The sequence below is a fragment of the Papaver somniferum genome, chromosome 10, assembly GCF_003573695.1.
Source record: "Papaver somniferum cultivar HN1 chromosome 10, ASM357369v1, whole genome shotgun sequence".
In the NCBI taxonomy this organism is placed as follows: domain Eukaryota; kingdom Viridiplantae; phylum Streptophyta; class Magnoliopsida; order Ranunculales; family Papaveraceae; genus Papaver; species Papaver somniferum.
The window spans coordinates 5,559,684-5,585,372 of NC_039367.1; the positions used below are offsets into that span (position 1 = coordinate 5,559,684).

The 25,689-nt window shown below is 37.6% G+C and overlaps 1 long non-coding RNA gene across 3 annotated transcripts; it reads right to left on the bottom strand.

The window, feature by feature from the left end:
• Positions 1-9,813: 9,813 nt before the first annotated feature.
• Positions 9,814-11,920, bottom strand: LOC113317630. 3 transcript variants are annotated; one of them, XR_003343783.1, is made up of 6 exons: positions 11,679-11,920; positions 11,348-11,471; positions 11,045-11,147; positions 10,829-10,887; positions 10,438-10,735; positions 9,814-10,317 (listed from the first exon to the last, which is right to left on the bottom strand). It is a non-coding gene; the product is annotated as an uncharacterized LOC113317630 (long non-coding RNA). The 3 variants fall into 3 exon arrangements; XR_003343782.1 differs by having other exon boundaries at positions 10,438-10,887; XR_003343781.1 differs by having other exon boundaries at positions 10,829-11,147.
• Between the last annotated feature and the right edge of the window lie 13,769 nt (positions 11,921-25,689).

Genomic DNA, 25,689 nt, shown 5'->3' on the forward strand with positions numbered 1-25,689 from the left:
AGTAGCAGACCACTTGTCTAGGCTAGTTGTTGAATCCCCTGATGATTTCCTTCCTATAAGGGATGGCTTTCCTAATGAACAACTGTTCTTTGTTACCCAATTACCTTGGTATGCAAATATAGTGAACTATCTTGTTACTGGTCGAATGCCCCAACATTGGGGTAAACAAGATCATTCTAGGTTTTTAGCTGAGGTGAAGCACTTCTTTTAGGATGATCCTTATTTGTTTAAGTATTGTCCAGACCAGATTATTAGGAGATGTATACCTGAGAGTGACCAGTCCAGTATTATTTCCTTTTGTTATGATCATGCTTGTGGGGGTCACTTTAGTGCTAAGAAGACTGCTGCTAAGATATTGCAGTGTGGATTCTATTGGCCTTCGTTGTTTAAAGACTCCCATAGTCACTGTGTTACTTGTGAGCGTTTCCAGAAATTAGGAACCATTTCCCGTAGGAACATGATGCCCTTGAACCTGATTCTAATTGTTGAGGTCTTTGATGTGTGGGGTATTGACTTTATGGGTCCGTTTCCTAATTATTTTGGTAACCTATACATCCTTGTCGCTGTAGACTATGTATCTAAGTGGATTGAGGCGGTTGCGTGTAAAACCAATGACCATAGGGTTTTGGTTGAGTTCTTGAAAGATAATATACTTACACGTTTTGGTACACCGCGTGCTATAATTAGTGATGGAGGGTCACACTTTTGTAATGGACCTTTTAGGCTTTTGATGAAGAAATATGGTATTACACATAAGGTAGCTACCCCGTATCATCCACAAACTGATGCCTTGTGGGATTACCGTTCTGCGTTTAAGACCCCCATTGGAATGTCACCTTATCGACTTGTGTATGGCAAGGCATTTCACTTACCTATTGAGTTAGAACATAGAGCATATTGGGCTGTTAAGCAGTTAAATTTTTCACTCGACAAGGCAGGATCCCAAAGGAAACTCCAGCTCAATGAGTTGGAAGAGATTCGTAGAGATGCATATAGTACTAAGGAGTATAAGAACAAAATGAAACTTGTGCATGATAAGAATATTTTAAGAAAGTCATTTTCTCCAGGTCAAAAAGTTCTTCTGTATGATACCCGCTTGCATCTTTTCCCTGAGAAGTTACGTTCTCTGTGGACGGGTCCTTTTATCGTTTGCACTGTCTTTCCTCATGGAGCTGTTGAGATCGAGACACCGGATGGTAGTAGCTCTTCGAAGGTTAAAGGTCAGAGATTGAAGTCCTTTTTAGAGCCCTTTCCTACAAGTGATGTTGAGGAGGTCCCTCTGGAGGACCCTGTTTACCCTTGATTGACCATCGAGGCAATTATATGTTGTATATTAGTTTTTCATTTCTCTCTTCACCCAGGTACTATCTTTCCGACTTCTCTTTTTACTGATTCCTCATGTTACTTTGCTTTTTGGTATTGCTCTTTCATTAGAAACATTAAGGACAATGTTAGATTTAATTTTGGGGGTGGGGAAGAAACTTTTTGTTAGCTTTTAGTTGCAATAAATAAACTCCAGAGCCTAGAAATTTATGCTTATTAAGGTTGACACTAACCAATCTAAGTGGATGGGGAAATCTTGGTTGTAGGAGTTGAGGAACCAATCTGATTAGATGGAAACATCTAAAGAGTCTATTCATAAAAACACAGAGCTCAGGTGTTAGAATTAAAAAAAAACATGGTAGTTTTGCCATATCTCGTTGAATCCTAATCCCTTATGTGTTTTATTTCTTAAGTGATTTGGTGGGGCACACGATTCAAGTTGTTACCATTTCTAGGTGAAATAGAGTGATTGAGATACATTTTTTTTTTTGAGACCAGACCAACCGGAATAAATTCAATAAAGTCTACTACTGATGCACTTGTATATGCCAGTTGTGTTGACCTAGAGTTAGGTTTATCGACCACTGGTCCCCTTGTATATGCAAGTTGTGTTGATATTAGTCAGACCAGTATCTCAGTCCATTAGGATAGGTTCATCTTGGCAGAGGCCTTCAGACAAATATGGGAAACACCTTTCACTTTAAACCATAATTTTCTCTACATCCATCTTCTTAATCTTTCCATGTGATTGGTTGACTCCGGTTATGATGTACAGAAACTATCTGAGTAGAGCTCTGTCACTTGCAAACTCGTGTACAACAATTGGAATTTCGCATCAGGGTACTTCCTCCTATAGTCAATGTTTGTATGCCAACCAAGGAGATTCTTTAGTGCCTTCCAAGGTTATGCGTATATATCTAGCGTCTGGAGTAAAGGTTTTGTGGGTACACCTCTGGTAAACCCTCCGGAGACAACACTCCGCCGCTAGGGTCACCTAGCGGTTTAACGTCTTGCTGCAAGTGCTAAGTGTAGTCATTTTATTTTCTAGATTAATTTTGCTCGAGGACTAGCAAATAATAAGTTTGGGGGTATTTGATAGACGCATTTATGTGTCTAATTTGTCCTCAATGTTCCGTATTGTTAGTACTTGATTTCGTACTTATTATGGTGTTTTGTGTGTTTGTAGGTATTTTTCGGAAATAAATATTGTTGGAAAATTAGGCTCGAAAAGTTGCTCGGAGCACCCCCAGAGGAAAATTGCTATACGGACCTCCCACTTTTGCTAAGGGGCACCCACGGCTATATGTAGCCCATATTCATCTTCAGCACCCATCTTCCTTATTTTGAATTTTGGTTTTGGCTGGAAATTGGTTTTTCACGGTGGCAGATTTAGGGTTAGCATTTTGGACAAGTTGCAATGAGACTCAACGTCTGAAATCATGTGGGGATGTTGTATTGGGCTTAACAGGCGTGGTAGAGGTGTTGGATTTATTGCAGTTGGACCAGATAATCATCGAGGAGAAAACAGGGCAGACATACACCGGAAAACAATGTTCATGGAATTACATAAAGTTGTACGTGTGCTGCTCGTGTTTGGGTACACTTGGTCTCTGAAGAAGCGTGTAGAAGTCAAATAAGGAGATTTCATAAGCTATAGACGCGTGGAGAATTAAATCAGGGAAGAAATTCGCGTATCTTGCATGGATATATTCTTGATTAACTGTTGTATATATTGGAGTTGTGAGGGTTTGTTCTAGGTCCAAATGAATATATATAGGCCCATGGGATCACGGGAGGGGGGGGGGGGGGGGGGGGGGGTTGGGTGAGAATTTGAGAGAGTTTAGAACACCACAGTGCAAAGAAAAATCGAGTTGCAGAGCTACCATTTATGCTGCTGCATAGCTGATGAACACGAAGAACAGACTAACCAAGACAGTCGTTTATCAACAGTGTTAACGACACAGAGGCGTGGGTCTTAGAATCTACAGTAACATCGACAGTTTCCTTTTATCGTTCTCTGTAACAGTGTTTTGCAATAATCAAAAACGTTGCAAACACCCGATTTTCATCATTTTCTCTCCATTTCATCTTTGTAAACAATTTTTGAAGCAATGAACAAATATTTTGAGCGTGTTTACACAGAGCTAAACCCATCCTCTGGGGCGAAGGAGGAAGCTATTTCACCAATGAAAAGTGGTAATCTCTAATTTATGCAATTATTATATGATTATTTGCCTAGATAAATAAATTGATAAAATGGTTTTTGTTAAACAATTGTCATTTCAATTGATGGAGCATGCTAGCCTAGAGTTTTGATGTCCCATACTCTCGATCTACAATTGTTATTTCTAAAAAATCAACTATTGCAATATTAAGAATCAATTTGAATGCATGATTTACATGATTATAATTGGAGAATATAAATCACTTTGATATTGGTAAATAGTGGATTCCATAGCCCCAGTCTTCTCCATATTTTTCATATCACTTTTATCTAAGTTTGCTATAGGCCCATGGGATCACGGGAGGGGGTGGGTGGGTGGGTTGGGTTTAGAACACTACAGTGCAAAGAAAAATCGAGTTGCAGAGCTACCATTTCTGCTGCTGCATAGCTGAAGAACACGAAGAACAGACTAACCAAGACAGTCGTTTATCAACAGTGTTAACGACACAGAGGCGTGGATCTTAGAAGCTACAGTAACATCGACAGTTTCCTTTTATCGTTCTCTGTAACAGTGTTTTGCAACAATTAAAAACGTTGCAAACACCTGATTTTCATCATTTTCTCTCCATTTCATCTTTGCAAATAATTTTTGAAGCAATAAACAAATATTTTGAGCGTGTTTACATAGAGTTAAACCCATCCACTGGGGCGAAGGAGAAAGATATTTCACCAATGAAAAGTGGTAATCTTTAATTTATGCAATTATTATATGATTATTTTCCTAGATAAATAAATTGATAAAATGGTTTTTGTTAAACAATTGTCATTTCAATTGATGGAGCATGCTAGCCTAGGGTTTTGATGTCCCATACTTTCAATCTACAATTATTATTTCTAAAAAATCAACTATTGCAATATTAAGAATCAATTTGAATGCATGATTATAATTGGAGAATATAAATCACTTTGATATTGGTAAATAGTGGATTCCATAGCCCCAGTCTTCTTCATATTTTTCAGATCACTTTTATCTAAGTTTGCTATAGTCCCATGGTATGACGGGAGGGGGGGGGGGGGGGGGGGGGGGGGGGGGGGGGGGGGGGGGGGGGGGGGTTAAACACCACAGTGCAAAGAAAAATCGAGTTGCAGAGCTACCATTTCTGCTGCTGCATAGCTGAAGAACACGAAGAACAGACTAACCAAGACAGTCGTTTATCAACAGTGTTAACGACACAGAGGCGTGGGTCTTAGATGCTACAATAACATCGACAGTTTCCTTTTATCGTTCTTTGTAACAGTGTTTTGCAACAATTAAAAACGTTGCAAACACCCGATTTTCATCATTTTCTCTCCATTTCATTTTTGTAAACAATTTTTGAAGCAATGAACAAATATTTTGAGCGTGTTTACACAGAGCTAAATCCATTCTCTGGGGCGAAGGAGGAAGCTATTTCACCAATGAAAAGTGCTAATCTCTAATTTATGCAATTATTATATGATTATTTGCCTAGATAAATAAATTGATAAAATGGTTTTTGTTAAACAATTGTCATTTCAATTGATGGTGCATGGTATCCTAGGGTTTTGATGTCCCATACTTTCGATCTACAATTGTTATTTCTAAAAAATCAACTATTGCAATATTAAGAATCAATTTGAATGCATGATTTACATGATTATAATTGGAGAATATAAATCACTTTGATATTGGTAAATAGTGGATTCCATAGCCCCCGGTCTTCTCCATATTTTTCATATCACTTTTATCTAAGTTTGTTATAGGCCCATGGGATCACAGGGGTGGGTGGGTGGGTGGGTTGGGTTTAGAACACTACAGTGCAAAGAAAAATCGAGTTGCAGAGCTACCATTTCTGCTGCTGCATAGCTGAAGAACACGAAGAACAGACTAACCAAGACAGTCGTTTATCAACAGTGTTAACGACACAGAGGCGTGGATCTTAGAAGCTACAGTAACATCGACAGTTTCCTTTTATCGTTCTCTGTAACAATGTTTTGCAACAATTAAAAACGTTGCAAACACCCGATTTTCATCATTTTCTCTCCATTTCATCTTTGCAAATAATTTTTGAAGCAATAAACAAATATTTTGAGCGTGTTTACACAGAGCTAAACTTATTCTCTGGGGCGAAGGAGGAAGCTATTTCACCAATGAAAAGTGGTAATCTTTAATTTATGCAATTATTATATGATTATTTTCCTAGATAAATAAATTGATAAAATGGTTTTTGTTAAACAATTGTCATTTCAATTGATGGAGCATGCTATCCTAGGGTTTTGATGTCCCATACTTTCGATCTACAATTGTTATTTCTAAAAAATCAACTATTGCAATATTAAGAATCAATTTGAATGCATGATTTACATGATTATAATTGGAGAATATAAATCACTTTGATATTGGTAAATAGTGGATTCCATAGCCCCCAGTCTTCTCTATATTTTTCATATCACTTTTATCTAAGTTTGCTATATTTTTAGTCTTAAAATTAAATCTAGAATCTTTTGCTTCCACAAGTCTCAACGAACCTATTACTACTACAACATCATTGAAAAATCCCATCATTTCTACAACGAGGATGTGAGGTTGTCATTGGTTGTATATATTGTGCTCTGGATTGATCTCCAGATATTTAGTTTGTTGATATATGGCGAGTCTTTGTTTGTATATTCCAGTAGGTATATCTATGTTCTTATTTTCTTTTTGTTTTTATTTTGGTCTTTCTTGTTATTATTACCGCTTGATATGTGTAACAGGGAATACAACTTTTCTTGCCTCAGTCAGGTGAAATGTTCGAATCCCTTCTCTTTGAATTACATTTGTTTCTCTTATCTGTATATTGCATACAATCCTAGGTTGCACAGTTTGAAACATTGAGGACAATGATAGATTTAGGTTTGGGGGTAGAGTTTCCGAAAATTGATGTCAATAATAAATCTCCAACATTTAGAGTCATATAGTATTCTTTTAGCTAAGTTTACACACTTTTTTCTCACCGAAAAGATGAAAATTAGATTTGTTAGGGAATTTGAAAGTCTAGAGAGACAATAGAGAATTGTGAAGAGACAATAGATAATTTGACACTCAGGAGAGACAATTAATCTTTGAGAGAGTAATCGCGATGGAACCAACCATCCATGCTGGAGAAACAATTATGACAGATGGAAATGCCAGAAAAACAAAGCCGACCTCATTTTAGTCACTGGACTACAAATCTCTCTCAATGGAAACTCATCACAATCATCAACAAGCAGAGAAACATAGATTCATGAAGAAGTTGAAGACACTCTAGGTTTACAAGCAAAAAAAAAAACCAAAAAATGAGAACTTTTAAAGAATTAAGTGTCAAGACGATACAAATTTGTGAAGAATCAAGTGTGAAAGTCCTTCTTCATTGGCAAGTAAAATTTCATATTTTGTTTAGTTTTTCATTCTTGTAAAAAAAAATCATAAACGGGAATACTTATTAATGTAATAAAAATTAGTAATCAAAAAAAAAATCAAAAAGAATAATAAAAAAAATCAAAAGAAATTGAGTAATTTTTTCTTTAGTTAAGGCCATGGAGAAAAAGAAGTTCATTAAGAAGATTCAGGGAAAGAAGTTAAGAAAAATTGTTGAAGTTCTGCAAGTTTTGAAGATTTAGAGTTGAATCCTAATACGAAGTTGTTCCTATTGAGCACCATGAGAGAGTCGAGAGGAAATACATTTTAGTTACTTTGTTATTCCGTTTTCCATCAGGCACTAGTTCAACTCATCACACATACCTTATATGCCACTGTGAGCGGATGTATGAACAACGGTTGAGTGGATATCCCTCCCCTGATGTTATACCCATTGTTGAATGGATATTTCTCTCGTTGTTTAGCTAATATATCTCGCTCGATATCTCTCTTCTGCTGTTGAACGGATCTCTCCAGCTGTTGAGCAGATATACTGGTAGACGTTTTCTCTTGCACTTCTAATTTCTTGGCAATAGGATGACAAACTTTAAGTCCTCATATCTCTTTGTATACTTGTGACTAATTAGAAGTTGGAGTAAAGGTTTTGTGGGTACACCTCTTATAAACCCTCAGGAGACTAAAATTCGTCTGATAGGGATACCTACAAGTTTAAAGGCTTGTTGCACATACTAAGTGCAATCGCAATGCCTGCGGCAATGAGTTAGGATTTTATTTTTAGATTAGTTGTGCTCGGGACTAGCAAAATATAGGTTTGGGGGTATTTGATGAGCACATAATTTATACATTTTTTTTGACTCGTGAAGGGAAAAATTGATTAAAAAGGTCAAAACTCCTCACCAAGATGGTAAAGAGAAGTCAGAAAAAAAATATACAGGAAACCAAAGCTCAATTAAAACAGAGCTCCTAAGAAAAAACCAAAACTCAGCAAAAGAAACTGGAATTCATATTAGTGCATTACTGCTTCCCAGTTGTACAAAACAGAATTCAGATGGATACCTTGAAAGATTTTTGTACCTAAACACCTTAACCATTTTGATAATTTCCTCCAAACTTTTGTAATGCCCATTGAAAAGCCTCTCATTTCTTTCTAACCAAACCGCCCACCATACCGGAAAGGGAATGATGTCCCAAATGTGGTTTCTAATACTTGAGTTTGTGGTTTTTCTTCTCGTCCATTCCCATATAGTATCTCTGACCGAACCTTGAAATACCCATTGCAATCCATAACAATTCAGAAAATAAAGCCACACATTCCTAGTTGTTTGGCAATGCAAAAATAGATGTTGACTTGACTCCGCTGTTTTCTTGCAAAGTAAACATCCATTCATCATAATAGAATTTCGATACCTATCTAAAGTACGGGTTGCACTGTAACATAGAGTACACACGAAAAAAATTACCTTTTTGCAAAAATTTTTTGGATTCCATAAGCTTTCATGTGGAAAGAGCAGCAAACCGTCCATCTCCATAGCCTTATAACATTCAGCAGCAGAGAACACACTCCTTCCTTGCTTCCAAATTCTTTGATCTTCACCACCATTTCCAAAATTGAAGGTTGAAATCTAATTTAGGAGATGTGCAACCTCCAAAATTTCTTCTTCTTTTAGTAATCTTCAGAAAGTCAGGTTCCAATTTCTATCTCCACTGTTGACGTTCACCAAGTCATTAACGGTGGCATCCTTCATTCTACTTATCTTGTAAAGACTAGGAAAGAGAGCCTGCAAGATTCCCATTCTACTTATCTTGTTTATACATATTTACCACCATATTTATATTTTCTAGTAATAACTTTTGTCTTAATCTTATTGTTTTTATTCTTTTACTGATGGTATGCCTAAAACCGGACGTTACAGACAAATTTGGTTAAACTTGGAATTATTATTCCTACCTGGGAATTATTCACGGCTCCAATGTGTTTCCGATAGCCATAACCACTAAAAGAAAATGGTGAAGAAGATTATGAGCCAATTGCATTTCATGCATGAACATGAAGGTCAAAGAATGAATTGTAAATATGCTTGACCTTAATATTAGTTTGGAAAGAAAAGCATAGCTAGCCACTAGTCAGTAAAAGGTTTCATGTGATATTAGTTTTGAACGGGAGTGGATAAGAAGAGTTGTTGGATGGAGGGACCTATTTTAGTGTTTTAGTTGATCATAAACACCAATCTATTTTCGTCTCAATGGTCTTGTGCATGTGGTGCTTAAGGTGGTGTTCACATGGATTCAAAATTAAGTGTCATGCTTGTTAACTTGGAGGAGTTTGGGCATCAACGTGAGAGAGTGTAATGGGAAGTGGACTTTAACTCCAACAATTATACGGGCTTGACCAAGGAGTCCACGCCCGTAATAAAAGGGTGGAAAGTGGAAGGAGGAGTTGTCTGGTTCTGGAGTCTGGACGGGAGGTCTTATTTTGGTTTTTCTTTTTACTGTGGCCGCCAGCGGTACTTTGGGGGGAGCGACGGTAGAGGGTTGGAGTGCAAACCAAGAGAGGAGGAAGAAGATTTATACCGGGTGACAACGATAACGGTTTAACTTCTTATTCTCTTGTAGTTTATTTTGACCGAGTATTTCGCCCGTGCTTTGCACGGGCCCAAATTCATCGTCCCAAAGTAAAATACCTATAAAATGCAGTGACTGCCTGAAGTGGTGGCAAAATACGATGAGTCGATGAGCCAAAAACGAAAGTAAGGTGCAAACAACTGTTAAAAGCGGTGGAATGGATCGTGTGTCAATTGAAAATCTGGAATCAGAAAATAATTGCAAGCCATTAATTAAACCTATGCAAGATTAGACCACGCCACCGAATTGCAACCTACATTTAACACCGAATAGTAAGTTTAACACGAATAGCATTTGTATTAAATCTGATTTTCCAGTCTGGAGAGTGGTTCTGACTGGTTCCGTAAAGGACAATCCAGGGATAACGCCGATCCACAGCGGGTTCCTTGGTGCTGATATAAATGAGATGATCATCGATAAAACAACCACTGTCTTTCAATCTAAGACTATTGAAATCTGACTGGCCAAAAACCATCAGCTACACAGAGAAAACTTTAGGGCTCTCATCGTAGCAGAGAGTATGCAAGGCAACTCGGTTGTTTCACTCCACTACATCAGCCTTTTCACCATGGGATTTCAAACTCACTGCTTAAATGTCTTGAATGTTTTCGATGGAATTTCTAGGGCGCTATATATAACTGCAGGCATCTTTTACTTTGTCATTCGTGAGGTGTTCATCGATCACTATCCGACAACAAAAACGTGAGAAGGCATGATGATGTGTCAAGTGGCGCCAGTGTTCGATAGGTTGCAAAGAAGGAAATGCTACCTCTCTTATTCCAGTTATCTGCAATTTTAAGAGGCCATACGCGTCAGAAAATATTCTAGGAAGAAATTATATGACAATTATAAGAGAGGTGATTAAATAAAGCAGGAAAAAGTAGAAAACAAATAAGAAATTGTTTACATTCTGAGTATAGATCTCGGATACTTCATCCTTCGTTTTTAATCAAAATTTTCAACTCCTCTCGGCTCGTTCTTCTCGCAGCTCCATATTCAAGATTACAGTTACAATGGAATGAAGGCAGCGCGTGGTACTACAATAGTTCAAATAAAAATGACACTAAGTTGTAGAAGTGTGCGACGTTGTAAAAACTGTAGGTAACAGTAGGACGAGAGCATCCGAATTTTTCTTTACTCTTCAAGCGCAAAACTAGCAAGTACTCTGGGATAAGGTTTTCATCCATGCTGGAGACCAGTATACCCTTAAATTCATCATCAGTAACAAAGAAAAAAGGGTTCAGATTGGATGTCTAAGTAATATTTATAGTCTTATCCGTTAACATCACCAAACTTACATAGAGACGTGAACATGGAGTCCTTAATTTTGCAAAAGTTTACTGCATTACTAATATTCCTTGCACAACATAATAAAAAAGCTTAGATTCCTTAGGGTGGGGAAAATGGCATTACATGAAATATATAATTCATAAAGCTGAACTCATAAATCTGAAATAAGAAAGAATGACCACCTTATGTCTTCAACACTGAAACAAAGAGTTACAAATAAATACCTCCGGGCTTGTGCGGAAAAAATCGATCGGCATTGTTAGCAGCTATTGTTACATCACAAACCATATGCAATAGATGTCCTCCATCAACTGCTTAACCTACTACCTGGTATTGAGTAGGAGATATATATAAGTTATACCCGCAGATCTAAAATGTAAAAAAAAAAAGAGGTACTTATATACATAGGTAAAAAGGATGGCAAGGTTTATTATTGCTATTACAGGTTCGGGGAGACGTGGTTTATACCTGTTTAAAGACACACACACAAGAAAAAAAAATGAAAAAAAAAGGTAAGAAAAACGAACTTGGAAGGTGCTTATGAAAAAAATTAGGTTGTATTGAACGGCCAAAATTGTCGAAATCAGCATATCCATCTTTACAATATATGATGCTTGATCTCTACCACTACATAATTCTTGGCAGGGTACCCTACAGAACACACCCAAAGCATTATGAAACTGAAATTGGAACTCATTCATGGATTAGTCTAACAACTAAGATAAAATTTGACCGCTAAAATCTGAACATTGAAAAAACCAATATTTTAGCCATTACATAACAAATCTAGTCTACGATCATTAGTATTTATTGTCTTATCTCAAATTATATATACAATATAAGAGGGTTAGAACTTACTCCGTTGATATATAGAGCAAACCAAAGTAGGTTTGAAAAGTCGTAATGCTACATAACTTAAGATATTTTCCCAAAAAACACGCGGTAGCTTCAAACTAAAGCGAATTCATGCCCACCAGCAAATCTGCATGAAACGAACATGATTCAGACTGATGCTTTACTTTTAAAGAAATCTTAGATCGTATCTCTTGCGATACATCCCGTAACACTCTTAAATACCACATGAACTATTCTATCTACTGAAAACCACTGCTTATTCATTTAGAAAGATGGTTCTGACCACACAATGAATACACAAATAATACGCTTTAGGAAAGAAAAAAAAAGTAAAATCCCTCGACCTGACAATAGCATAAACTTAGCGAAAATGATAGACATCCCGCTGGTTGTCCCGACATCTCACAAGGGAGTGGGGCCCACACTAAAAAAAACCCTATAAATCCGCCGAGCCATTAGGTTTATGAGACTTTGTCTCTTACAGGACGACCCGTGGGATTGGGCCCGTGGGATGTCTATCACTTCCCTAAACTTAGTGGTTTATTAAGAAAACTTTCTCAAAATATTTGTCTAATTAACCCCGGCAGCTAGCACAAGACGGACATTACGAAAACCCTGCTCTAAGCCACGTCACATACCCCATATTCCTCTAAAAAATTATAAACCTTTGGTTTATTTCAGTTTTCATTCTTCTAATCACAGCCGAACTGTAATAAGTATCAATCAACATAAATCATGTGATTCACGTAAATGAAATTGTGGAACAGATAGAAAGGATGATTACCTAGTTGATTATTCTATGAAAATGGATGCAGGCAAAGGCTTGTTAAAGTAGCGTCGAAGGTTGAAGAGATCGATTCATAAATCACTTTCCTTCCCTGAAAACTGAAGTTAACGCATTGAACACCATTATCGATATCTATCATATTCTCTTGCAAATTTTACAACTACTTCATTGATTTATACTGTAGATATCGTTTCATACATGCATTAATCAAACGAAAATCCAACTTAAAAACCCATGATAAGTTTCTGAAAAGTGCGAGGATTTTTCTTGTTTGTAAAGGATAGGAAAAGCGTTTACTAAAACAACAAACCTGTTGAAGATTCATCGAGAAAAGATTATATAACCGTCAAAGAAAAGTTTTAACAGGATAAACAGGTAGAAGATAGGGGTGAAAGAGCGCAGAAGACGACTAGGGTTTTGTGTATTTGATAGACCGTATAACAGAAAAGTGAAGAGAATTTATCTCGTTTAACGCCGATATCTACTTGATGGAAAAGCGAAAAGAATATACTTAGGCTAAGTCATATGAGTGCTAATCTAGCTGCTAGATTAGCAATCCACGTCAGCAAGGGCAACCTCCTAAGTCTTATGGAAGTGCTAATCTAGCAGCTAGATTAGAAGTCCACGTCATTTGGGACCACTGTCCAACGTTGTTTGGTTCAGTGTTTTAAATTTCAGCCGTCAGATCAAATTTTGTGATTTTGTGATCCGTGTGATTTTTATGAGTTTTGTGAGCGCTGAACCATTCAGCATAAATGTCACTTTTTGAGCGCTCAACCATTAAGCGCTTTAAATTTCAGCCGTCAAATTAAATTTGTGATTTTTGTGAGCGCTGAACCATTCAGCGTAAATGTCACTTTTTGAGCGTTGAACCATTCAGCGCTTCAATCTCGCTTCTAATTCAGCTACGAGCAAATGCTAGGAGAGAGAACTAGTGTTAACTTTTAGGACACACTTCTTTTTTGAATTGCAACACTTAACTGCTAATCTAGCAGCTCAATCTAGCCCATAGGACTTAGCCTTAGGATGTAAATTTTGGTTTTGTGAGTAGATTTGATAAGCATGAGTATGATCACCTACCCTAATTGGTTTGCGGCAGAAGACACCGAAAAGATCTCAAAACTGTCAATTCTTATTGGTAGGAGGCCAGGAGCTCTAGAATTCAAGCTTTTGGCCTAACTTTCAATGAGAGGCCAACAATTTCTACTCAAATTATATATAGAATTTTTGTTAGAGGGAGAGAAAAAAGCGATCCGGAGGAGTGCGAAAATCGTAGTCAACTCGTTCCCCAAAGTTTCATGCGTTCCAGGAGGTCCCAGGTTCGAGCCCCCAATGGTGTAATATTGCAGAAATTAACATCGAAGGTAGAGTTAGTTTGCCCCCCTTGTGACACAATCTCTCCCCCCATCCACTTCGGCTCCTTTGGCTAGGTTACCCATGAGGCTCGCTGGTAGGCTAGCACAGCAACCTGTTCAATTAATGTAATAGTATGTCGTTGGAGCTTAGCTTGTTAGGCTTCCAATTAATTTCATGTTGTAATCGTTATCCAATAATATAATAAAAATAATAATTAAAAAGAAACTCATAACTAGAAACTATTCAATATATTTTTCTAACTCGGACTATATTACCCCTCTTAAATACAAATACGCCCACTGACCCTATACCGCTGACACCCTTCTCTTTAATGCCCATTGACCCTATACAACTGACACCCTTCTCTTTAATGTGTCCACCGTCAGCACCAATGACGACTAATAGAAAAAAGTAGAAGAAATTCTTCACCACCATTTGTATGATCACTTGAAAATCTAACGATCTTAAGCCTCGGATCTACGTACTCAAAACAAAAAATAAAAGGAAACCTACAAAAGTAACACTGATATTAGTATTGAAGATTAAAATTATGTTAGTAGATAATCAAAAGCTAACCTAGTTTATATTGTAAACAGAAAGGTCGGAATGCTTAAACTTAGTAGATGATCAAAGGCTAACCTAGTTAATATCGAAGCTAACCTAGTTAATATCGAAAAATCTACATCTCTTTTTAAAACAATCATGTTAAAGGGCGGCGGATTCCATTGGAGGGGCAGCAGTGAATAGAACAAAAAGGGTTGTTACATGGTAATTTAAAGTGCCCCTTATAAAAAAAAGTGAAAATGACTAATTAACCCTTACATAGTTTAGTGTTGATAATCAAATTTCACTTATATTAACTCTAAAACAAATCAAAATCAGATTTTTAGAGTTTAAAAAATTAGAGGAGAAGAAAAGAAAAACTTTTGTGATATTTGTGAAACCCTAGATTTTGATTCATTCAACCAAAATGAGTGATTCCAGTGACAAATTTGAGATGGGTGAATCTCTAAATTAGTTCTCATTAGCTTTTTGTCGCTCAAAATTATCTAAAGTACGTAAAAAAATCGAAACTTTTAAAATTTCAGAAGAACTTACGGTTGGAATTTAGCTCGTTATCAACCGTAACTCTCAGTTACGGTTCCAAAAGTATCGAATATCAACCGTAATTGGTTCAATTTGGGGAAAACCCAATCGTAATACCAGTTACGGTTGGTAGAATGACAACATATAGCAACCGTAAAAAATTACGGTTGATGACTAATGAATCGAGATCAACCGTAACTAACCTACGGTTGGTCACGCTATATGAGTTACAAGTCGTAACTCAAATACGGTTGATAACAGTGATGCAATTACAAACCGTAAAAAGAAAATGAAACATCCAGGACAACTTACGGTTCGTAATTTAAGTAACGAGACCAATCGTAAGTAATTTACGGTTGCAAAAAAAATTCGTAACTGAACATTTTATCTCAAAATCAAGAATTTACGGTTGGTATTTGAGTTAAATGAACCGTAACATCAACCAAATCTATAGTTATGGTTCCAATTGGAGTTATTACCAACCGTAACTCACATGCCACACAGAAATTTCAATTTTGATCCAAAACCCTAATTTTTGATACAAAACTAACTTAAATCAAACACAATAAACTAAACCCTTACTGGGTCTTTTCGAAATATAGTTTGCAATCAACGATTATCAATTTTTCAAATCGCTGATTAATCGAGGACGATGAAATTTCAACTTTAATGGAGGAGAAGAGAAGAGAAGATGAAAAAATCAAAAAAGTTTTTTGATTTTTCTGATTCCATTAGGTTAAAAATTGGAGAAGGTAATCTAGTCATTTTACATCCCCTATAAGACACCCCCTAACCAATAAGAGGTACATTGCTATCACACTTGCCGCCCCTCTAATGGAATATGCCGCCCCTATAACAGGGTTGTTGTAAAAATATGTTTAAGTATTTTCTCTTCATGTGCCATGAGATATTACTTTCTTTCGTTACCCAAAGCAAACTATTACTCCTAAACTTTCTTCAAATGTGGAAGAAGCTCTGACACCTAAAATCGAGGTTTTTCAAAACTTGGGTTTATCAATTCCTTCCATCTGGTTGCTTATGAAAATGTCATGTACTAAATAAAATTGTGATTAAAGCAATTAGAAGATCAAATCGGTTGACTGGTTTGATAGGATTATTGGTGATAAAGAAGATGAAAGGACAAAGGCGTGAAGACTTTGGTACCAGTTGGTCGCGTCGGCGGAGGAACTGATATTGGTGGTGGTGGGCATATGTGAAGAACAGGTGTGCGGTCAGTGGCCGTTTTGGCAGGGGAATTGTAGTCTGAGTTAGAAATGTTATATGAATAGGTCATAATTGCGAGTGAACTATGATTTTTGTATTCCTCGAATCCCTTTTTGCTCTCCCTCTGTAAAAGTCTTTATTTTTGTTGAGTTTTGAGAAATCCATTCACTTTCAATGTCTTTCTAACTTTGTATCTAGGGTTTTTGGTGAAAGCGAAATTTAATATATAAATTAATTTTTTTTTAGTATATTTTTGTTATGATTTAATTGATCTATAATTTCACTTGGTATCTAGTTGTGTTTATGTGATTCTCTTCATTATTTATATTTTTAAATTGATATGCCATGCTTCAGTTAAACTCTTTGATGGTGTATGTTTTAAGATTGATAAATAACACTTTAGAATTGCTGCATTAAAAGTGAAGGAAATTATACCGGTGAAACTGTAATTCAGGATTTTAATGCATTATTTTCCGAGATATGAGATTAACTTCAGTATTTGTCTCGAGCAATTTTGAAAATACATTTTAGAGATTGATCACTTTTATATGATTAAATTGATGGGAACTGAATCCCCAAGTTTTACCTACTCCCATTTTATATATTTTTAGTTTGATTAATTTTCATACTTCATTTCTATTTCAAAAAATCCAAAAATATCATTTGTGGTTAGTTAATTAAGATCCCAGTGGGTTCGACCTGTAATTGCCTTTGTCGACATTGTAGACGTCGTGCGATTGCGGTTACTATTCATATAGGTTTTCCATTCCTATCACTACCTACTTATATTCCGGAACTTCAGATATCCATGATAAGCGTACTGGTATGCGTACCTATCATGAGTCCAAATTTCAGTAGTTCTATAAACTCTCTTTTGATGTTTTGAAATATTCCCGTTTGCCATAGATGTAAAATATTATTGCTTGGGTAATTTCCATATGATCAATATGAAACAAAAATAGTTCTTGGACAATCAATTCTTTGGAACTAAGATTGCTCAGGACCTATGAACATCCATTACTTGAATCATATTTTGAGATGTTTAACAAGACAAGCTTGACTCGAAATTCTTCTTTGCAATATTAAATCTACTAAAATTCATACTACATAGTCTCATATAGAACGAATGGTAATACTTGTGAATAACTAGAATGGTTTAGTCTTCTAATACCTCTTTCTGAAGAAGTTATGCAAACGTCTTTGTTTGATCTCCAGTCTTCAATCTTCGAGGGTTATTCAGTGATGTCTGATATTCAACTACCATAATCTAAACCTAGTATGAGACTTGACTTTAGTAAAATAGAAATCATGATACAATTTTGTGCATCTGACATTGACAACAAGCTTGAGATAACAATATTTGCGAGTTCGACCGAGTTGTACTTTAACAGTGGGAAAATCAATATTACAATTTTAAAAATTGTTTACTCCTCTTTATCCAGTGAAGGAAGAGTTAAGAGCTTAACCCCTGAGAATGTTTGAGATATTCGTTTTAATCACCAGAAATATGATAATAAAGAACATATCTCGTCACAAAATAACCAATACTCTTAATAATCGACAAAGATTAAATATTGCGATCATCTCCAAAGTAAAATTTAACTAAATAAACTTTAATAACTGCAAGATGATAGTATTTAAAGTATCTAATGTAAAACATATAAAGGCTACCCCAAAAGCTAGTGCTCCTCCTTGAAACAATAAGAATTGAAAGGACGAGGGTACCCAAATACACCATAATCGCTATAAAAAATCTAATACCAACTTCGTATAGTTAAGACCAAGCATACTACCCTTAGCTACTTAGTTACCTCAGTATTCCTGCGCCTTCGACTTCTAAAGACACGCACGTGAATAACAAGTCCTTTGGATCGTATTCCAAACAACAAAGGAAGAATCTGTTTGGTAACCACTCTAATCAATCTTGCTAAAAGATATTTGATGAGTCGTTGACAAAGGCTCTTCCATTTAATCTAATAAACTCCCTTGTCTGGTTAGAACAATTTATCCAACGATTACCGAAATAACCAAGTTTAGATTCGCAATTGTAGATGGTGGATTTTCGACAAAGGCGAAAATCGTAAAACCATAATTGTAAATACTCCTGATCCAGCAATCAGATGAGTATTGAGACTCATGTCTCTCTTCGGAAGCATGAAAGCTCGTGCAACAAGAATCTCTGACTGAGAATATTGTCTCTCAGAGTATATGTGGATGTGCAGTCTCTCAGCTGAGGCAACTCATATCTCATAAATACTGAACAATTTCAGTAATTACTTCTGTATAGAATCGAACGATTGGACGGCTCTTAGACAGCTTGCCTGCTAGTATAGAGCGATAACGTCTCAGGATGTAACAATGTTTTCCCTGACTATATAAAATACATGTGTATAGAATACTAACGATTGGACGTCTCCTATACAGCTTGCCTGCTAGTATAGAGCGATAACGTCTTCAGGATGCAACAACGTGTTTTCCCTGACTATACTATACATAATAAATATGACGCTTCAACTAGCTCATATCTCTCAGTTCTCAGATAATTAATGCTCCTAGACAGCATGCCTGCTAGTAAAGAGCCATCAATTAATTATCTCTAATCGTTAACTGAATATTCAACAATATTCTACGATTTTTCGTAATATTTTGTCACTTCAATTTGTGGTTTTTCCCAGCAGAATTCCACATGTTAGTGATAAATATTCAAAGTACGGGCATCTGAGCAACTACCGAGTAAGCCCCGACTAAAATGATGCAAGTGTACTCAGCAATAATGCACAAACGAGCACATGAATGTACGAACGAGCAATCCAAAATACGAAGGAACGATGAACCTATGCAAAATAGGAAGAAAATAATAGATAATAAAATATTAATCAAGGTGTTGGGGACTGGGCCGGTCGGTCGTGCCGTGGCCAGTCCCACGTCCAATTTTATATTTTTATCATATTTTTATTATTTTCTTTGATCTCATGAAAATCTCTTCATTTGAGCAAATCTCCTTCGTCGCAAGGAAACTCCCCGGTCTCATGGTGTTTCCTCGTATCAAAGAAATAATAAAATTAAGGAAAGGTGTCGCGGGACCAGGTCCACTAGCCGGCCGTCCATGCCCTAGCCGTGGCCGGTCCTACACCTCATGACTCCTTATTATTTTATTATTCCCCTCATCACATGGAAATTCCCTGATCTCATGATATTTCCCTCAATTCATGAAATATTATAAATTAGGGAGAAAATGCAAGGGACCCGGGCTCTTGGTCGGCCATGCCCTAGCCTTGGCCGGTCCCACACGCCCATGCCTTATTATTTTCATATTATTTGTTTCCTCATCCCATGGAAACTCCTTCACTTCAAGGAAATTCCCTAGTTTCAGCAAACTCCTTGGATTCATGAAATTTCACTCAAGTTCATGAAAAATAATATAAAATTAGGGAAACCCGTGGGACCGGGCCATAGGCGGCCGGTCACGCCCTAGCCGGTCTCACGCGCCCCTTATTTTATCATTATTATTTTTTTATGTTTCCCTCATCTCATGAAAACTCCTTGATTTTCAACAAAATTCCTTGGTTTCAACAAACTCTTTGATTTCATGATATTTTCATAAAATCATGAAAAATATTATGAAATTAGGAGAATTGTCTTGGGACGGGCTCTTTGGACGGCCGGTCATGCCTTGGCCATAGCCGGTCCCACACTTCATGATTCTTTCATTTTTTATTATTATTTTCCTTCATCTCATGAAGTTTTCACGGTTTCAGCAAAATCTCTGATTTCTTCATATTTTCTCAAAATGCTGCTCAAACGCACACCAGAAACTATCAAAATTCTCAAGACTAAGACGAGGAAACTTTGGTGACGTGAGCACGTTACCTTGACCGACCAAGGTTGGCTCTTTGGCTTGTAAGGAGCCGGTCCCATGTATTTTCATGATTTGACCTAATTTGCACAATTGCACGTATTAGGTCCAAAACTCTTCCAAACAACTTGGAACTTCATAAAAATGATCAACAGACGATCGTATGACCGACCAAGGCCGGTTTCATGATTCCTTGGTCGGTCTCTCATCTCTTCATAATTAGGTTTTAACACCTAATGTTGGGACGAGCATTATTTTTCAGCAACAAATGATTAAACCAACATTTAATCATCCTTTCACCAACTGGTCTTCAAGAGACTTTAATATTTTGGTCACCTCAGCATCTGGGCGCTACATAGTCGATTCATCATCCCATTTATCCGGTCCCTCCTTCATTTCATAAATGATTTTCAATAAATCATCAATTAATCATCAATTCAGCAATTGATCAAAATTAGGGTTTTGAGTTCAAGGTTCATAATTCCAGATTCAAACACTAAATTTTATGTTGATCCCATGATCAGCACTCTAATTAATTATACTTGGTTTGGTCGCCAATATTTTAATTTAATATTTATTTGGTCATGCTACCAATACTTCATCAAATGAGCAACATTTGCTCAGACGAGCAATATTTGCGTAGACTAAGGAATATTGGTTCAACTATCAATATTCAACAATTCATCAAATGAGAAACATTTGCTCAGATGAACATATTTGTTTGAAGAATATTGGTTCAACTATCAATATTCAATAATTCGAGCAACATTTGCTCAGACGAGTGATATTTGCTCAGTCCATGAATATTGGTTCAACTATCAATATTCAATAATTTATCAAATGAGAAACATTTGCTTAGACGAGCAATATTTGCTCAGTCCATGAATATTGGTTCAACTATCAATATTCAATATTTGCTCAGTCCATGAATATTGGTTCAACCATCAATATTCAATATTTGTTCAGTCCATCAAAATATTGATTATCAACATTCAGTAATTTATCAAACGAGCAACATTTGCTCACCTTAAAAACCAACATAATTATACCTTTGTCTGAACAGACATGTTCAATTCATGAGTCTCAGAACATTTATAAAGTCACGTTCAACTCAGCAACACAAGGACTCATCGTCCCATAAATTCAGCAACTGACTCCACAATCACGAGATGTCAATCGTGTCACATGGGGGGATATTAACTAGGGTTTTGGTCTGGCGGTCTATGGCACGTGTGTTCATACACACAATGAGAATGTGGGTAAGTCGTGCAATCAGTTGGAGGAGTTAGCAAAGTAGTGGGTAGAAAGTTAACCAAGTCTCCGCACGATGAGCAACTGTTTTCAACACGATTTTCACTTCCCCACTCTTTGGCTCTAGAAACTGTCACACTTCATGAGATCATGGTGTTTTCAATTCAGCAACGTAAAAGGCCTCTGAATCCTGATTGAAAAAGGACAACATTCGTCTAGACAAGAATTTCTCGACAAGTTCACACAGACAATCTTTCGTCTACACAAGCTCATCGTCTGAGCAATCACTCTCAACTGAGTATATTCAATCATACAGAACCTTCTTACGCAGAATACACAACACACCTACAATCTCGATCACCATTGCTCTCACACATTTCTCAGCTTCACTCCTACAGATCAGCCCATCCTCTCTTGTGACCGAATTGACTCTGGAACGACCATTGTCTTGGTTTAGGCCGGAGTCCTACAGATTGATCTCTCGAACTTAAAGCACTCCCTTATTGCAGTGAATTTGTGTGAGTTGAGCATTTTCTCGGTTCAAGGAGTCTCCACACGGTCATCTCCTCAATTCCGTAAAAACCAGCAAATCGTTTTTACCCATCCACGGATTGGCGACCACAGTGGGAGATTAATCTCTCGGTTGCAATCTCAAGCTTTCACAATATGGTTTGATCTTAGGTCACGTACGATCGCATACCCTAACAAAAATGATGCTAGCACTAGCAACAATACTAACGATCATATTCCAGAAACCATTCCTGCTTCCAACAATGGCGTTGGTCGTCAGACCAATTCTGGAGCACATCCCCTCTTCGGCCGGCATCCCGAGGAAGTAAAATAAAATCCGCCTACCATAGGAGATCTCATAAAAGTGCAGGAAACTCTTGCTAAGAATCATACTGACATGGATGCTACACAGAAGGAGCTGTGCAATTATCTCAAGACTCTTACTGACAAGATGTCATAGAAGACTCGAGGAAAAGGAAAATCCTCAGATGTTGATCCTGAAGTAGTTCCAATTCATACAGTGGACGAAAGCGAAGCCCGCAAAGCTGCAGACGATTCATCAGCAAAGGAATCATCAAATTTCATTACTCGGGAAGATTTGGAACGCCTCTTGGAGAACCGTGGAAAATACAAGACATCACATGTCCATCGTCACCAGCCTTCGTACCCTGCTGCTACGCAAAGGATTCCTCTTCCAAAAAGTTTTACCTCTCCAACCTTCACTTTGTATGACGGAACAAGCAATGCTTGGGAACATGTTTCTCGGTTCCTGGAAGCCTTAGGTGAACATGAACATAACCATGTTGTTCGCCTCAAAGAATTTTCAAAATCCTTGAAAGGTAGGGCATACACCTGGTACAACAACATCGCACTTGGAACTATCAACAATTGGGGAGAAATGATTAACGCCTTCTACAAAAAGTACTTCTTTGTGTCAGAGCAAATTACTCTCTCTGATCTTGGAAGAATGTTTCAGAGGAGCAATGAACATCTCAATGACTACGTGAAAAGATTCAGAGTCCAGGCCCTGGACTGTCATGATCCAAACGTCACGGAGCAACAACTGGTAGACTTGTGCATCAACGGCATGATCCCGGTATACAAAGATTTATTTGAAAATCTTCGTTTCCATACCTTCTCAGAGCTTCATGAAGCGGCAAAGAGATCGGCAACTACTGCACCCGCCTTACTGGAAAGAATAAAAGCTACAAAGGCTGAACACTCGAGGTAGCAGACGTCTGATTAACAAGAAGTACAACCTCCATCCTTCCACAAACGCTTTTGCAGAAGGGAGAAAACGAAAAGCCGAACCTCCACGCAAGCATACCTCAGCTCCTTCAAAAGCATAAAGGAAGGATAAGCAAGATGCACAAGCCTCTGATCAACGCACTGGAGTTCCTGATCAAGAAGCACCTGACTTTCCCTTTTCCATTGAAGAGGTGATCGAACTCCTGGATGTCTGGATCCAAGATCGTGCAATCAAGTTGCCATATGTCAAGAAATAACCAACTGAAGAAGACATAGAAAGTCCTCGTTACTACCGCTTCCACAGGTTCGTCAATCATCCCACAAGCAACTGCAGAGTTTTGAAGCGCATATTCAGGGAAAAGGTTGAATCAGGAGAGATTAACTTAGGGATTGAAGGAGTACATAATAATCATCTCTCAATCATAACCTTTACACTCTCTGAACAACATATGAAAGAGGCAGTTCAGTCGAACGTGAATTGCTCTATATGTCGAAGGCACGAAGGAGAGACATGTTCACAGCACTGAACCACATCGTGTCAAGAAGTCCATTCCGGAAATACTTTTTGAGCCTCCAGCCACAGACCAAGAGATGTACGACTGGGGACTGCTTACCACAGTCAATCTCAGAAGAAACGAATTTGGAAGAACATTGATCGATGCTGGCACCGCCATCAACAACATTCCAATGAAAACCATCGGATCCATAGGCATCACTCAACAAGAAGCTACTCATGCTCCCATATCAATCAGAGACCTTGAAGGAACGCTCAGAAATAATTATGGCTACATCACTCTCAAAGTGAACATAAGTTCAACCTGAACAGAAACTAAGTTTCTCATAATCAGGAAGATCCAGGATATGACATGTCCTTCAGACGAGCATGGATCTACGCTGAAAAGATGGGTACTTACAAAACTCCTTTGGTTACACATCTCTTCGATGAAGAAAGTTCTGATCCATAAGATTTGGCGGACATTCCATCATCAGAACACTTGAACTTTGACGAGGTTTGAAACAAGAACCTGCGCATAGACATTCATCAAAAGGTACTGCACTCAGGAAAGTCTCATTCCTCCCATGTCTATGTCATTTATTTCCTCACATGTTATTCTAGCATGGGGACTCAATTCTGCTAGCATCTATGCTATTGCAAGACACTATAAGTGGGTAATCTCACTTCAACAATATTTTACCAAGTGGTTGAATCTGATATTTCTCCGAATCGAGCATCTCACTGAGACATGCATTACTGAGATGATGTTCAAGTACGGAAAAGAACAATTTGGGCATTTCTTTATAGCCTTGCAGGAGTGTTCATGTGTGAAACAAAACCAGAAAGCTCTGATGTATGCACAAGTATTGAATCCCACTACCGCGACTAAAGGAATGCTGAATCAACAGAAGATAGTTGGGACCCAAACGATCAAACCTAAGACATGCTTAAGGGATATGACGCTTCAACGCTCATGCATCTAAGAAGCCTTCAAATTGTACTCCCAATCAAAGAGTACACCTCCTATAACGACGCATCTAGCTTCAGCACAAATATCTCGACGATGACACACTGATTCAACACCAGCGCAATCAAAGTGTAACTAAATTACAATCGCTAACTCTTCATTATCCCATGACAAGACTTCTGAAGCAGATGCAACATCATTCATCCATGGATCGCACAAACTCCTTCAACATACACTGGGGACTTGATCTTATTGGAATTTGCAATCTGATGTGATTCCATGAAACTTCATCAACGGAACCTCTCTACATCACAATCCTTGCACGACCAAGGAACTTTTTATCCTCACATCCAGAATGCAGACTGCCGCTGTTATCTGCGACAACAACGTCGATTCACTGACGAAGCCAGTTCGCAGTAAAGTCATATTGTTCACGAGAATTCAGGCTGATCAGTACACCTTCATCTTGAGAATGCTCAACCCGCCAACTATTCTGTGAATGTAAAAACTCACTGGATGGAGGAGCAAAAGTTATGTCAATAATCATGGTTCTAGCCTTTTTGGTCTCTGGAGCAACTCCGTCCATAGTCTCAACACCAACAACGGTCTCAAGAGCAACATCCTCATGACAGGGCTTCATCAACTAACCATTCTCTAAAGTGTTACACATGAAGCGAACTTCTCTAAGAACCAATGATTCATATCAAGATGTGTAGACCTGATAACATTCTCACATGAAAGTCTTACCAAAGCTTGCACGACTGGTGGTCACAATCCAAAGTCTTCTACAAGATATTCTCATCATCTCTACAAATGAGATACAACACACTTCAGGCCATGGGTTTACAAAAACGTACCAATGGGTGAGGAAAAGGATAATGCTTCCTCAAAGAAAGATGTTCGTCTATGTCTCTTCTACAACATACCAAAAGGGCGCATCAATTGGACATACGATATGAAAGATATGGCCTTTACCGTCAGATCCACGAAATATGAAAATTTTGTACGGGATTACAAATTACAAATGTGCACGCCTCATTGGAAGACCTCTACGACTCCAAATTGAGTGATTCTTATCTCATGTGATAACTCATCCTCTTAGCTTTAAAATCTGGGGTCAAGAATGTAATTCCGACGTTGTATGAGGTTCCTACAGCTTCCAGAGCGTACAATCTGCAAACAACAATTCTTAGACGGGATTCATAACTTCCACAGTCGATCGGTGTCCACAAG